We start from the raw sequence: 13,048 nt of genomic DNA on the forward strand, positions 1-13,048 counted from the left end.
AGACACTAGCAGGGACGGGTCTCTTCTGTTTAGGTTATCTGTGCAACCTATAAGGCACTCAGTACAAGGCAACTAAAAACTTGCTGGAAAAGCCATGATAGCTTCAGCATGAAAAAAACAAGACAAAACTGGAGACCAAAGTCCAGAAAAGGGAAAAGGTGACAACAGGAAGAAGAAAATCACTTTTTTCTTCACTGTGCAAAAAACATCTATGATTGGAAAAGTTTCTGCAATGATATTTAGCTAGGATTCTATCGATGTGTGTGAAACACATTTAAATGTGTTTGTAGCAATCAAGATGTTAAGATGACTCAGAACCTTAACAGCAATCAATTTAAATTTTATCACAAGCAAAATGAAACTCTTTTAAAATAATTCTTCTAGACACTATAAAACATGTACACAGTCTCTGCGTCAAAAAACCAATCCAATGTGGAAGGGCCTGAAGACCTGTATTATATCTAATTCAATTTTATTTATATAGCCCCAAATCACAACAACAGTTGCCATAAGACATGTTATATTGTAAAGTAAAGACCCTACAGCAATACTGAGAAAACCCAGATAAACAAACAGAAAGCACTCTGAGCAAGCACTCGACGACAATGGAAAGGAAAAACTCCCTTTTAACAGGAAGAAACCTCTTGCTGTTAAAAGGAAGAACTAGGCTGCTAGGTAGAGTCAACCATCTACCACAACCAGGAACATCGTCAACCCAGGAGTGACATCACTCCAACGCCACTCTGGTAGAAACTGCACACTCATTGGTTAACCACTTGTAATTGACAACTCTTTAGTCAATGAGTCTATGGTTTCATACCTAAATCCACCCTTCCTTGTCACATGCATTTTTATTTTGCAACCAAGATGACAACAGTGGCAACGCTCAGCAAGACGTTTGAAAATAGGTCTTCAGAAACCAACAGGTTATGCCACAGTCGCTACATCCATCTTTTATATTGTCTGTGACTTTAACGCGTAATCTTTTAAAGCCATTCTGGCAAGCCAACAAATGTTTATTAAAAGAAATCCAATCATATTTTCTCATCCACCTCTGCCAAGATCCATTTCCTCTCATGTTTATCAGACATGAAACTTGAATGCGATTCTAAAGGGAAACAAACTGCTTATCAGAACAGTATGTAGATTTTTATAAAAAACTACTTGAATTAAAGAGAGCAAACATTTTTATTATTTGTTTTAATGTAAAATGTGGTTAAAATACACCATTTGTAGGCATCTAATATTCCCCTTCTTCTTCTACTCATTGGTCAAACAGAGCTGAAAAGCACTCATCACTGAAGTCGTGGAAACTTTCCTCACCTGTGAGAAAAAACAACTTCGGAACAAAACAAAGTCTAAAGAGTTTAAAAAGTAAGAATTAAGACTTATCTGAGCTTTTTTAAGTGAAAAAAGCAAAATCCCTGCAATAAGCAGACTCTATTAAAGTCTCTTATGTTATTCAAACAACACACAACCAATGGGGGAAAAAAACAATTAGCAAAGAAAGTGCTAAATCATGAAGCAGACAATAGTTACTATTACTTTCTTTTGTCTTTTATAAGGACTGCTGGTACTAAATTATCACACAGTCCATTAGTTAATTAAATTTTGGTATAGAGCAAAATTTTATATAATCACAACCCACTTAATTAGTTACCATTTGCTAGTACTGGGTTGCACCTCCTTTTGCCTTCAGAACTGTGTTCATTCTTCATTGCTCAGATTCAAGACCCTGGAAACATTTCTCAGAGATGCATGCCAGTCCATGATAGCATCACACAGTTCATTTGTCATTATACATCCATGATGAAACTCTCCACTACATCTCAAAGGTGCTCTATTGGATTGAGATCTTGTCATATGGACACACTTATTCAGTTGTTTCTATTAACAAGCAGCTGAATAAGTGTAAATAATAAAAGGCTTGTCAGTGTATTTATGTGTATTCCTTTTGTTCTAGTAGGCCTACAAGTCACAGTGTTTAAAAGTTTCACATTTTAAGACAGTTTCCTAATCTTGGCTACAAAAAGCAACCCTCAAACCACATGTTGACCTACATCATGTTCAAACAGGAATCCAAGCATCTAGCTATGCGCACACACAGTGCTGTAATTTAGATAGAACACAGAGAAGAAAGTAAACAAGATGATAGACATGCAGCAGGTGTAGCTATGGATACTGGACAACAAATGACTAATGTCAACAATAAACAGGTGCATTTACACAGGCAGGTATCATAACCACTGCACACGCAGAGACATGCACAAAGAAAAAAACTGAGAGGAGAGAAGAGAGAGCTTGCTTATCAGAGGTCACAGATCAAACATAAAAACAATGCTAACAAACACTGTTCTCTGGACTACCACACACCCACGCAGTGAAGATGTATCGGGTCTCTTGGAATCTTCAACACCCTGCAAACGAATTCAACCTTTACCACTGGGTTAAGTGGAAGATGCACAAGTATAGCTGTACTAATAAACACACTGAAGAGGGTTGGCTGTCATAGACACTGCAATACTGCGGATCCTAAGCTGAACCACATCTGACCAAAACTTTTGAAATTCTCATATCTTAAGATTGTTTGCTTTAGTAAGCTGTGTAGTTTATATTTGCATATGTACAAGAATTCATGGATTAGAGAGAGAAGGAGAGACTTAACAGAGCAATGAGTAAAATTTTTAACCCCTGTGGGTCACCGTAGCATCATAGACCACAATCACACAGACCCATAGAGACCACTTGTGAGCATCTGGTCATGAGAGATAAAGTGTACAGACTAGTCGGAGACTTCCACACAAACTACGGGTGACTGATGGCAAACAAAGCAATTGCAAGGAGGTTTTGGGTCCAGCATTCTCTTTATGTCTCATTTCAACTAACCTCCAGCAACCCCTGGATGCAGAGATGGTCGCTGATCATTCTCCAGGTATGTGTGGCTGTGGTTTATGATAAACACATGACCTGATCCTAACCCTTAATATAGTTTAAAAATGTTTCAGTTATTCCAGCTTTTCCTCTGCAAACCAAACAACTATTTGTGATTTTTTTTAATCCTGTACAGTTTAAGAAATTTGACATTTGAGCAACTGTTGCAGAACAATTTCCTTTCAGGGATTATTACAATAATTTGTAATCTGAAAATGTCACCAAATATTTTTCAAGAAATAAATGAATGACCTCTAATAACTGTGACAGAAATCCTGCAGTGGATAGCTTCCCCATTATTTAAATGCAGTTTACAAACACTGAGATTCAAACTGAGACCACTTCCAATGAGTTCACAGTGTGTTACTGAAAAGAAAGGAAAAAGTGGCCGATGAAAACTCAGAGATGTGAACAGACTCTATCCACTCAGATATCTAGCACTGAAAATCTGATACATCGCAGCAGACTTGCATTCATCAATACAATCCTTGACTCTGGGAGTAAAACTTACAACTGAGCAGGTGCTCAGAAAGAAGATGTTAAATCATTAAACGTTTAGTAGGATGAGGCCCTGAAGGGATCATCTCAGGGGTGTGTAGGATTTTTCCACAAGACAGGCTCGGTAGTAACTTTCCATTAAAGGAAAAAGCAGTCAGGAGACAACCCCTATGCTCAACTGTTTACCTTGCTTCAGCTAACAGCCCACATGCAGCTGCTACCCCCACCCCATCCCCCTTTTTTAATTATACTGTTAGACAAGACACAGTGTAATAAATCAAAACATGACATCGAATTTTGAAAATGAGAAATATCAGACTCTTAAGGAACATGAAGGCAGAACTTCAAATTAATTCCCCACTGAATGTGTAAAGGCCTGAAGGGTAGGAAAGTCAACACGGCCAGGCTTTCTCTGCATTAGCTGACTCAAGAAAACCCAAAACTCCAGCTGGAAATAACGGGTATCACGATGGTGGTTATCAGCTTTCTCTATTAAGCTGGACTTTCTGCTTCAGGCTCTGTGCGGCCCACATGAAAGCGCCCTTTCAAGCATCATATGACTCTTCTCCTGCACAAAATGATCCCTATGAGTGCCACCGGCTCCAATCGGGGAGATTACCAGCTGATCATAGTAAAACAGTGACACAAATCTATAAAGAACATAAAAATTTTAACAGTCAAGGCCAACACCATTGCAAATACAAGAGATTAATGTTGAGGAAAATCCTTAATCTGGTGATCGACTGCACAGAGCAGTAAAATTGACATTTTAATTTGAGTGAATATATTTATTTTATCACAGTGCCCTCTCAGAGCTATTTATTTCTAATGTGACTGCTGCACATTAGTCTGAAACTTTAAAGTAGAGACATTTAAACATTAAATGTTCCTGTCCCACAGCCTAATAGAAGAGACGTTGAAATTGCTTTAGTTCGTTGGCAGATCAAAGTGAACTTGATTAAACAGGTATTCTTACTGTGTGTTTTGTGCAGTGGTAGCCGCAATTCCAGCAGTGTCAAACAGGCTTATGAGCAGTAACTAGGCAGTAGTAAGCTACAGCTTAACATGCACCTAAAAACATGTTCTCCCAGCAGAGAATCTCTATCACACTTAAAACATGCTGTAAGTAAAATAATTAGTGAAATCATGGTGCTTCTGGTCATTTTAAACCCAGTAAAAACAAGAATCAGGTTTGTGACACTGAAAACTCTGACTACATGTTCGACATAGCTCGATAACCTACTAATCCCTCTTCATAGAATACCCCTATGGTCACACCAAGGTTTGCTGAGTACTGCAGAATTCGGCTACGTTGGATTTTTTTGTGGATTGGCTAGAGATATTTTACATTTATAAATAAAAAACATATTTTAAAATTGCTTAACTTATTTAAACCAATCCGATCATAACAACATACATATACAAATACAGACACTCATAACGTGCCCCAATCATCTCCACCACTTGGGTCCTGCCTTCTCACACCAACTCTGGGCGTACTGGCTGGTTTTGACTGGCTGTTAACTGCTATTTCCTGCACATACTGGAGATAATGTTTCAGCAGTCTGAGTTACACAAATAAAGATGGTATAACAAAGTCTCTCAAAGTTTTAAGTGCTTTGGTTTTATGACAAGTCTGGTTTAAGCTTGTCATGGTCACTCTGACGAATGGTGACATCACAACTGCTGCCACTCGCCACGCTTTTGCATTGATATGCTTGTCACACCACAGAGCCCTCAAAACCATTACAACTGGTGTGAAGAACTGAGTATAAAGGAGTACTTTGCCTCCTGTTTTGACTTCCTCTACTCTTACACTCCACTGATGCTGAGGGTTTTCTATTCTGATGGGCGACATCATTCGGGAGAAGCCACTCTGCTGCTGCCATTAGTTACATCCCTGTCTCCAGATTTCTTTTCACTGGCTGAGGTTTTTACGCTCATACATAAAGAGAACAGTCACAGACTTCAAACCACTCTTCCGCTTGCAGTTTTAGACAGAAGTAACACTCAGCATGTTCACTGCTGTAAGCTAGACAGCAGTCGCTCTCTGCATCTGCCCCTCTGTTCTTTACACTCAATTAGCCACAAGAAGAAAAATAAGCCTTTTGCAAAATTTCACACTTCCTCCATCAATCCTGATGTGTCACAGTAAAAAAGAGAAATTGCTGACAATTCCTCTATTAAAGATTTTAAAATGACATTTAGTTAGGTTAACTATTACAGTAGGTCAGAGACACAGTGGCTCATCCACCCCACTCGTGTTGGTATTACGAATTTCCTAAAACATGAGAAGCACCGGAGCTCAGAGTCTCAGCTCCGTCGTTCTTTCACTCGTTCTCTTTCCATTTCTGCTCCACTGATTTACATTTTCTGGCCACAAGGAGAGATAAAGTAAAACCAAATCTCTAGTTAATCCGAACTTCCTGCTGTGATGTTTCACTCAACTCTGAAAATTAGCATCTGACACAGGTCAGAGCGCCCTGCCCGGCATCCATCACTTTCTATCTCATTGTGGTTTTTGTCCCCCGTAGGACAAAAAGAAGCGTAGGTCAAAGAGACACTTACAACACTCACCCACTGTTTAGGACTCAGTATGGGAAGCAGTGAGCATGACACACATGCCCTCTTCTATAACTCAAAGACAGATATTCTTTCCCGATTCCCTTGTTGGCACATTCATCTGCAGAAAGTACATTTAGTGCACAAATATCCTCCATCCTTTATTGTTTATTTTTTAACTACATGAACAAATCTCACCCTAACTGCTTTGAAACATTTGATAAGTGAGAACTAAAAGTGCATTTTCGACTTCGCCACCAGCGCTATCATGCTAGTGCGGGCAGTTCTTCCCCTTTTATCGTCAAGCAGATGAAATCTCATCTGGTGCTCAACCCCCATCACCGTACATAAATGTCAAGCAGGCCAGCGGTAGCCACCTTGCTCCCATCACTCCTGTGCTGTTTCTAAGGATGTGTTCCTGTACTGAGTTGCCTGCTGAGCTCATTAGCAGGAACAGACCGAGTGATGTAAGGGTGACTGGAGGGATGAAAAGAGCACTACAGGAGCGTCCCCAGATCATCCTTTCAAAATTATACTGAGAATCTGGATCTAAACAGAACCCCCGCAAAAATGTAATTAACCAATCTTGACCTGTGTTTGAAGTATGCAAGCCTGCAAACAGTATTTTGTTCAAGAGAGCACGAGAGAGGAAACAAAGGCCAAAATTGGACAAACACATACACGGCCAGATTTGACAAGTATGGGAGTTTGCCAACCTGATCATATCAAAGCTTGAGTTTGAATCATTCCAGACAGTCTAAGTAAGAAAAGACGCAATGTAACCTTCAAAACGGTACTTCAAATTCATCTCTACCAGCAGCACAATAAGTTTCACTAAAAAAATCCAAAAAAAACCCCCCAAAACCCCCCCCAAAAAAACCAACACTTGACGGCCAGTTAGTGAAGCGTTTAAGATTTATATAGGAGCTTGATAGAATTTATTGTCTCTTTCTTTTTTTAAAAGTAAAGAGGCTTCCATAAGCTCAGGTTGCAAAACCAGAGTTTGTGCACTTCTAATGAGCTTTAAAGTAGAAATGTGGTATGAAGCTTCAACTCTCTTTCTTCTCGCAGCTTTCTTGTCATTTCTTTAAGTAGTCTGCAGGAAAAGTTCTCCAGGCTTCTTGAAGGACATTCAAAGCTCTTTTTAAGTAAACAACCTTTATTTGTCTCATACACAATTATACAGGGTACAACATGTAGTGAAATTCTTGAGCTGCAGACATAGCCGCGCCATTCCAGGGCTTGGTTTTAAGCATGGGGGGGTCTAGCCAGGACCCTTACTGGATACCGGGTGGGAATCGAATTTGTGACTCCCGCTCCGAATGGGGCGCAGTTTTACCACTACACTATCCAGAGCCATACACTATCCAGAGCCAGCATATTTTGGATGTTGTCTCCCTTTTTTTCGGTTCTCTGTCAACTATGTTTCCACACTGCTTCAATAACGTTCAGGTCCAGGCTCTGGGGAGGCCAGTCTATGACTGATTCGTGTTCTCTGGTGTTTTGTTCTGTCCCAATATGTTTTTACTACATTGGCAGCATATTTGGGATAATGGTCATGCTGAAAAAATTAAGCTGTGGCACAATCAGGCAATTTTCATATGGTGTTTCACGGTGGATCAAAATCTGATGGTATTTTTCTGTGTTCATAATTCTAACAAGATCTCCAACACCACCGGCTGAAATTCATTCCTAAACCATGACAGAGCCCTTGAGGATGTTATTTTCTAGTTCAGTTCTTGAGTAATCTGGCATTCCTCAGCCCTTTCTCCCAGTTTCCTTTAAGAATGGCTTCTTGACAGCCAACGTTTCACTGAGACCATTTCTGATGAGGCTTCAGTGAACAGTCGCTGGATGGACAGAGGACCAGATGCATGTCTAAGGTCATGAGCCAGGTCTTGCATTTTTTAAAAGTGTTTTTCATGACTTGCAGGCACTGTTCATCTGCTGTAAATAGTTTTTTTTAGACCTGCCACTTCTTCTTTTGTCCTCCACTTGGATGCTCGGGCACTGTGTAGTTTCCACAGATTCTTTAGAGACACTGTACCTCATGCTATGTTACTTTCTTTTTGGGGATAACCTTGTTGCAAAAAAATACTATGTTTATGTCTGTCAAACCATGTTGTTGGCATTTTCCACAGATTGAACCAAAGAAATTGAAGGAACTAGTTTTTGTAGCAGGCTGCTGGTAACCAAGTGCCTTAAAATATAAAATAAACTGCTAAGTTGTCCGTTAAGTATAAACACAACACAAGTTCTTCTAGTGATCTAGGTATCCTTTGTTGTGCTTTAATCCTTCATAGCCCGGTGTTAAATGGCAACCCTCTGGTCCGGTACAAGGACTGGACTGAAAATTGAGTGAAAACTTTGAGAGACCTTCAGAAAGCCTGGAGAACTATTTCCTCAAGGAATAATTAGAAAGTGTGGCTCCTTGAAAACAAAAAATAAAAAATCCTCTGTACTTTTGCACAGTGGTGTGTGTGGGTACAGTTAAATAAACTGCCATACTTCTGCGCAGATGCACTTTCCTCTGCACTTTTAACTTCCGTGTTAAGACAACTGGTATATTCCAGTGCTTACAGATGCTCACTGCTGTATATTTGTGGAAGCCTTTTGTGTCTCTAGATGGAGCTGTGCAAAGTCTTACAAACTGTCTCGAGTGATGTCATTTGGTTGAAGCTGTGCACAAGTGTGACAAACGAACTGAAAAGCAATGGGAGAAGTTAAAAAGTGGCTGTGAAAGATTCCGGGAATACTAAAGCTTAAGCTGCTGATGGTGCTAATCGGCATCCTAATAAACAGAAAGCCTCAGTTTACATAAGTCTTTACATAAGTCACTTTCCTTATGCTTTCCCTTCATAGCCTAACTGTTAAGTAACACCTATCCGCTTCTTATTTAATGTGTCCCCCTGACTGCATCTCTGTGTCGGCTACTTCTTCCGAAGTCCTGCTATAGAAAAATTAACACGAAAATGAAAGCAGCGTGCTTGCTTGTTTCATAACACAGAAGAGGGGGGGCTGCAACAGCAATGCAGACAGGAGGAGGAGGAAGCGAAGAAGGGGTGGGGGGTGCAAGTGCAGCATGCTCCTCTATTGTCTGGAGCCTAATTGACGCTCCAAAATAGCCCAACAGGAGAGGGGAAAATGCTTTTAGCAGGAAGAAAACATTCGAAAGCGGACATTAAAGCCGGCGTGTGTCTCTCACCTTCCGTCCCCGTCTCTGCGATGAGTCCCTTCAAGTAAAAAAAAAAAGGGGAAAAAAAGCTTTTATTTAGGAAGTGGTAATGAGAGGCAGGGCAGGCTTGGCCGCTTTCACCCATTCATCGGTTTCTTACTGAAAGAGGAGGGTCGGTCCTGTTGGTCCCTGCACGCGCTCTGTACAGGAAAAAAAAAAAGCCATTACGAAAGTTCCGGAAGTGCCCGAGCATCCAAAGTGTTGTGGGCTCCAGTGCTGGTTAGCAGAGGAAAGGACTGCATGAAAGTTAAACTGTCAAATGTTATTTGATGCGTAATACGCGGTTCATTTTGTTCGCCTTTGTTGCATAATCCAAAAATATAATTTAGTAGTTGTTTAAAAAAAACAACAACAACATACTTTGTGCAAAAACAAAGAAGAAGAAAGCCTGATTTATAGCGAAAAAACAAACAAAAAAATCCCCAAAATATAATTTTGAAAATTTAATAATCTATCGGCAAAACGTCTGGATGTGTAAAACCTGCTTGTAGCTTACCTAAGATGGCCAAGATCAAGAAATTAATTTAATAAACTGGTATTAACATAATGCAATTTCCTGTTCAGATGTCCGATGATTTCCGAATAAGCGCCCATGCATGCAAGTGTTTCCAATCAGTCTGGCTGGCCTCTGAAGTTCTAAGTGTCTCATATATATATATATATATATATATATATATATATATATATATATATATATATATATATATATATAAACCGAAATTGGTACACTGATACACCTACTGTGTATTTGTCTGCTATATTTTTTATTGCTCATTTTGAATTGGATACCAGCGAAAATGCTTCTAGCTGGGACAGTGACAACAAAAAGTCTGTAAAAGTTGGACAATCATATAAAATACTGTCTGATGCTACTACTTAAAGGTGCCTGTATAGCTTAAAGAATGTGCAGCTCTTTGCATTGTGTTTTGTTTTGGTTTTTTTTTGTTTGATTTTTTAGATCTGGACAGAATGTGCTCTCATGATAGTAGCACAACTGTGTAGTGTGATTACTGAATAAAGGTATTCCATATACAACACATGAAACCTGAATATTGGACCAATATTTTAACTTCTAAACATTAATTTTAATGCCCTAAATATTGTTTTTGAGAATGTTTTTAATAGAAAGGATATGCCACAGTAGGTGTATCAGTGTACCAAGCCTAATGTTGCCAAGCTCACGCAGCCATACCAGCACAAGTCTGGCCCACTTACGTGGAGTTATGTCCTAAATAAACTCTCCAGCTGAATAACTGCATATCTAACAGAGTTTGAATTATGCGGTATGCACAAAGCCGCTGGTCTCTTTCCCATTGTGCTACTTAACTGTTTTCAGCATTTTAAAAATAAAAAAATTGCATGCTCCATAAACAGGAAAAGGTTCTTTCATAATATTTTGCATTCTGGTTTCACCTTATTTACTGACTGCTAAACCAGTTATAACAAGCTATAACAAGTTAACAGCATGTGGATTTTTTCTGTTGTTTTGTTTTTTAGTTCAGTTAAATCAGGAGGATTTTTAGAAAGAACGACATTTCCATTCTAAAACCCAAAGGTCAGCCTTGGTTTGGCTGCTTCATAAGAAGAGCTCATGATTAAAGTGGAGCAGATGATTTCAAGCCAGTACATCAGTATCATCTAGTAAGTCGGGACTCTTCTCTGAAGCAGACCTGTACCCTGGCATCTTTCTCCAGCTGTTGACCAGAATACAGATTTCAAAAAAAGCTGTGAGAGCAAGTTTTTTTTTGCTTTACAGTATCTATTTCTGTAGATTTTAAGTTTTTGTATGTGTGTTTTTAATATTTAACAGTTTAAATAGAATATGTAAGTTGGCTGAGCATAGATCAGTGACTTCAGACAGATGATTTTGTTTATTTTGGACTAAAAGACTCTGATTCGTGTTGACAATATGTGTCATCATCTCTGCAAAACCAAAACTGAAACTCAAAAATGTGTCAGGTGTCTCATTTGAAAGAGAACAGCTGACTGTAATGTCAACTCGACCATGCATGTGAACAGTCTGCCTCTCCAGCTTCTCCCTAATCCTTCTAAACACGTTATACATTAAACGGGGTTAATATTCTCCGTTATGAAACTGATCAGCAGGTGGTCTGCTGCACACATTCCTGGACTGATGGAAAAACATGACTCTTTTTCATATTGATATGGCGTCCTCTTCTGGTAGATGGTCTGCATAACACCAGATTATGGAATTTAAGCAAAGGTCTGACACACAAGGGTGTGATGATCTGTAAATAAATGGTTAGATACTGCACACCAAAAACAAATAAAATAAATAAATTATATTTAATACACATATCATATTTAAAAATTCTCAACATTAAAAACACCAGCCCATCAACACCTTTTTAATTTAAAATGTGTGTAAATTGACTAACAGCTGTATCCTGTCCTAAAAACCAGAGGCAAGAAATCCTAATATTAACTATAGCTATAAAGGACTTTCTGGAACTCTAAACTAAAAATATTATTAATAATATACATTTATTATTACTAAAGTTATGAAGACTGTGTTTTACCATATATAAATAAAAAATTTCATAAGATCAAAGAAGTACAAAAATACGCTAAGAGACCCCCTTACAAACTGTCTTATTGTTATTATAGACAGTGATATATTTTGAAGCTTTATAATACAGAAATTATTTTCTATTTCCTTAATATACTGTGAAAAGTCTGGTTTCACTTTATTGAAGCCTTGTTTACTCTTCTAAAACTTTTACAGTTAGGTCCATAAGTCTTTGGACAATGGCACAAGTTTTGTAACGTTCACCACCAGAGTGAATTTGAAATCAAACAGTCAACATGTGATTGAAGTTCAGACTTTCAGCATAAATTAAAGTGGTTTAATGAAGTATATGAAGTATTGGGTTATCTGTTTGGCGGTTTGATTGTTAGTTGAGACCTGCACTCTATCAATATTCCATGGCAAATCAAGCAGATAAAAGAGTTGATTCCAAAATGTTGAATTTTCGTTTGGCAGCTTTTCGCTGAAACTCCCAATATGAGCCCCAAAGAGATGAACATGAAGAAGACTGTCATTAGACTGAAATATACAAAATGAACCCATCTGAGAGATAGCAAACATCAGGAGTGGCCAAATCTACAATCTGCTGCAATCTTAAGCTCAGTAACGCAAAAAAGGCCGGAAAGGCCACAGCAAACAACTAAAGTGGATGATTGGAAATTATTTCCGTGGTTAAGAAAAGAAACTTCAAGACATTAACCAAATCAAGAAGGAGGCAGGTGTATTATTGTCAAGCTTGACAATCTGGACACCTTCATGAGTGGAATTAAAGAAGCTTTACAACAAAGTGGTAACTGCTAGTTACACTCAAGAACAAGAACACCAGATTAGACTTTGCCAGAAAACATCTAAACATCTAAAAGAGCCTTCAGAGTTCTGAAAAATGTTTTCTTTGGACATATCAAAACAAGATTAACGTGTACAAGACTGAAGGGAAGAGAAAAGTATGCAGTAGAGAAGCAGCGCAGATTGCTCATGAAATGTAAAGACGGGAAGAGATTGTATTTTGTGGTTCAGTTCAGTTCGGTTTTACTTATATAGCAAAATCACAGCAGCAGTTGCCTCAAGGCACTTTATATTGCAAGGTAAGGACCCTACAAAAAACAGAGAAAAGCCCTACAATTAAACAACTCCCTTTGAGCAAGTACCTGGTGACGTTAACGGGAAGAAACCTCCGGCAGAACGAGGCTCAGAGAGGGACAGCGAACAGTGATGCTTAGAGGGTATTTGTTTGGTGAGGAGACCACACACATTCAGATAGCCCAAACAGTTTG

At 38.8% G+C, this 13,048-nt stretch overlaps 1 protein-coding gene across 1 annotated transcript in view; it reads right to left on the reverse strand.

The window, feature by feature from the left end:
- LOC120743943 (helicase ARIP4-like) overlaps positions 1-9,314 on the reverse strand; it is an 82,343-nt gene extending 73,029 nt beyond the window's left edge. The window contains exon 1 of the mRNA XM_040047977.1: positions 9,197-9,314. The gene's annotated coding sequence lies outside the window, so the exon portion shown is untranslated. The remainder of the gene's footprint in view (positions 1-9,196) is intronic.
- Between the last annotated feature and the right edge of the window lie 3,734 nt (positions 9,315-13,048).

Source organism: Simochromis diagramma, unplaced genomic scaffold (genome assembly GCF_900408965.1).
Source record: "Simochromis diagramma unplaced genomic scaffold, fSimDia1.1 OVJJ01000387.1, whole genome shotgun sequence".
Classification (NCBI taxonomy): Eukaryota; Metazoa; Chordata; class Actinopteri; order Cichliformes; family Cichlidae; genus Simochromis; species Simochromis diagramma.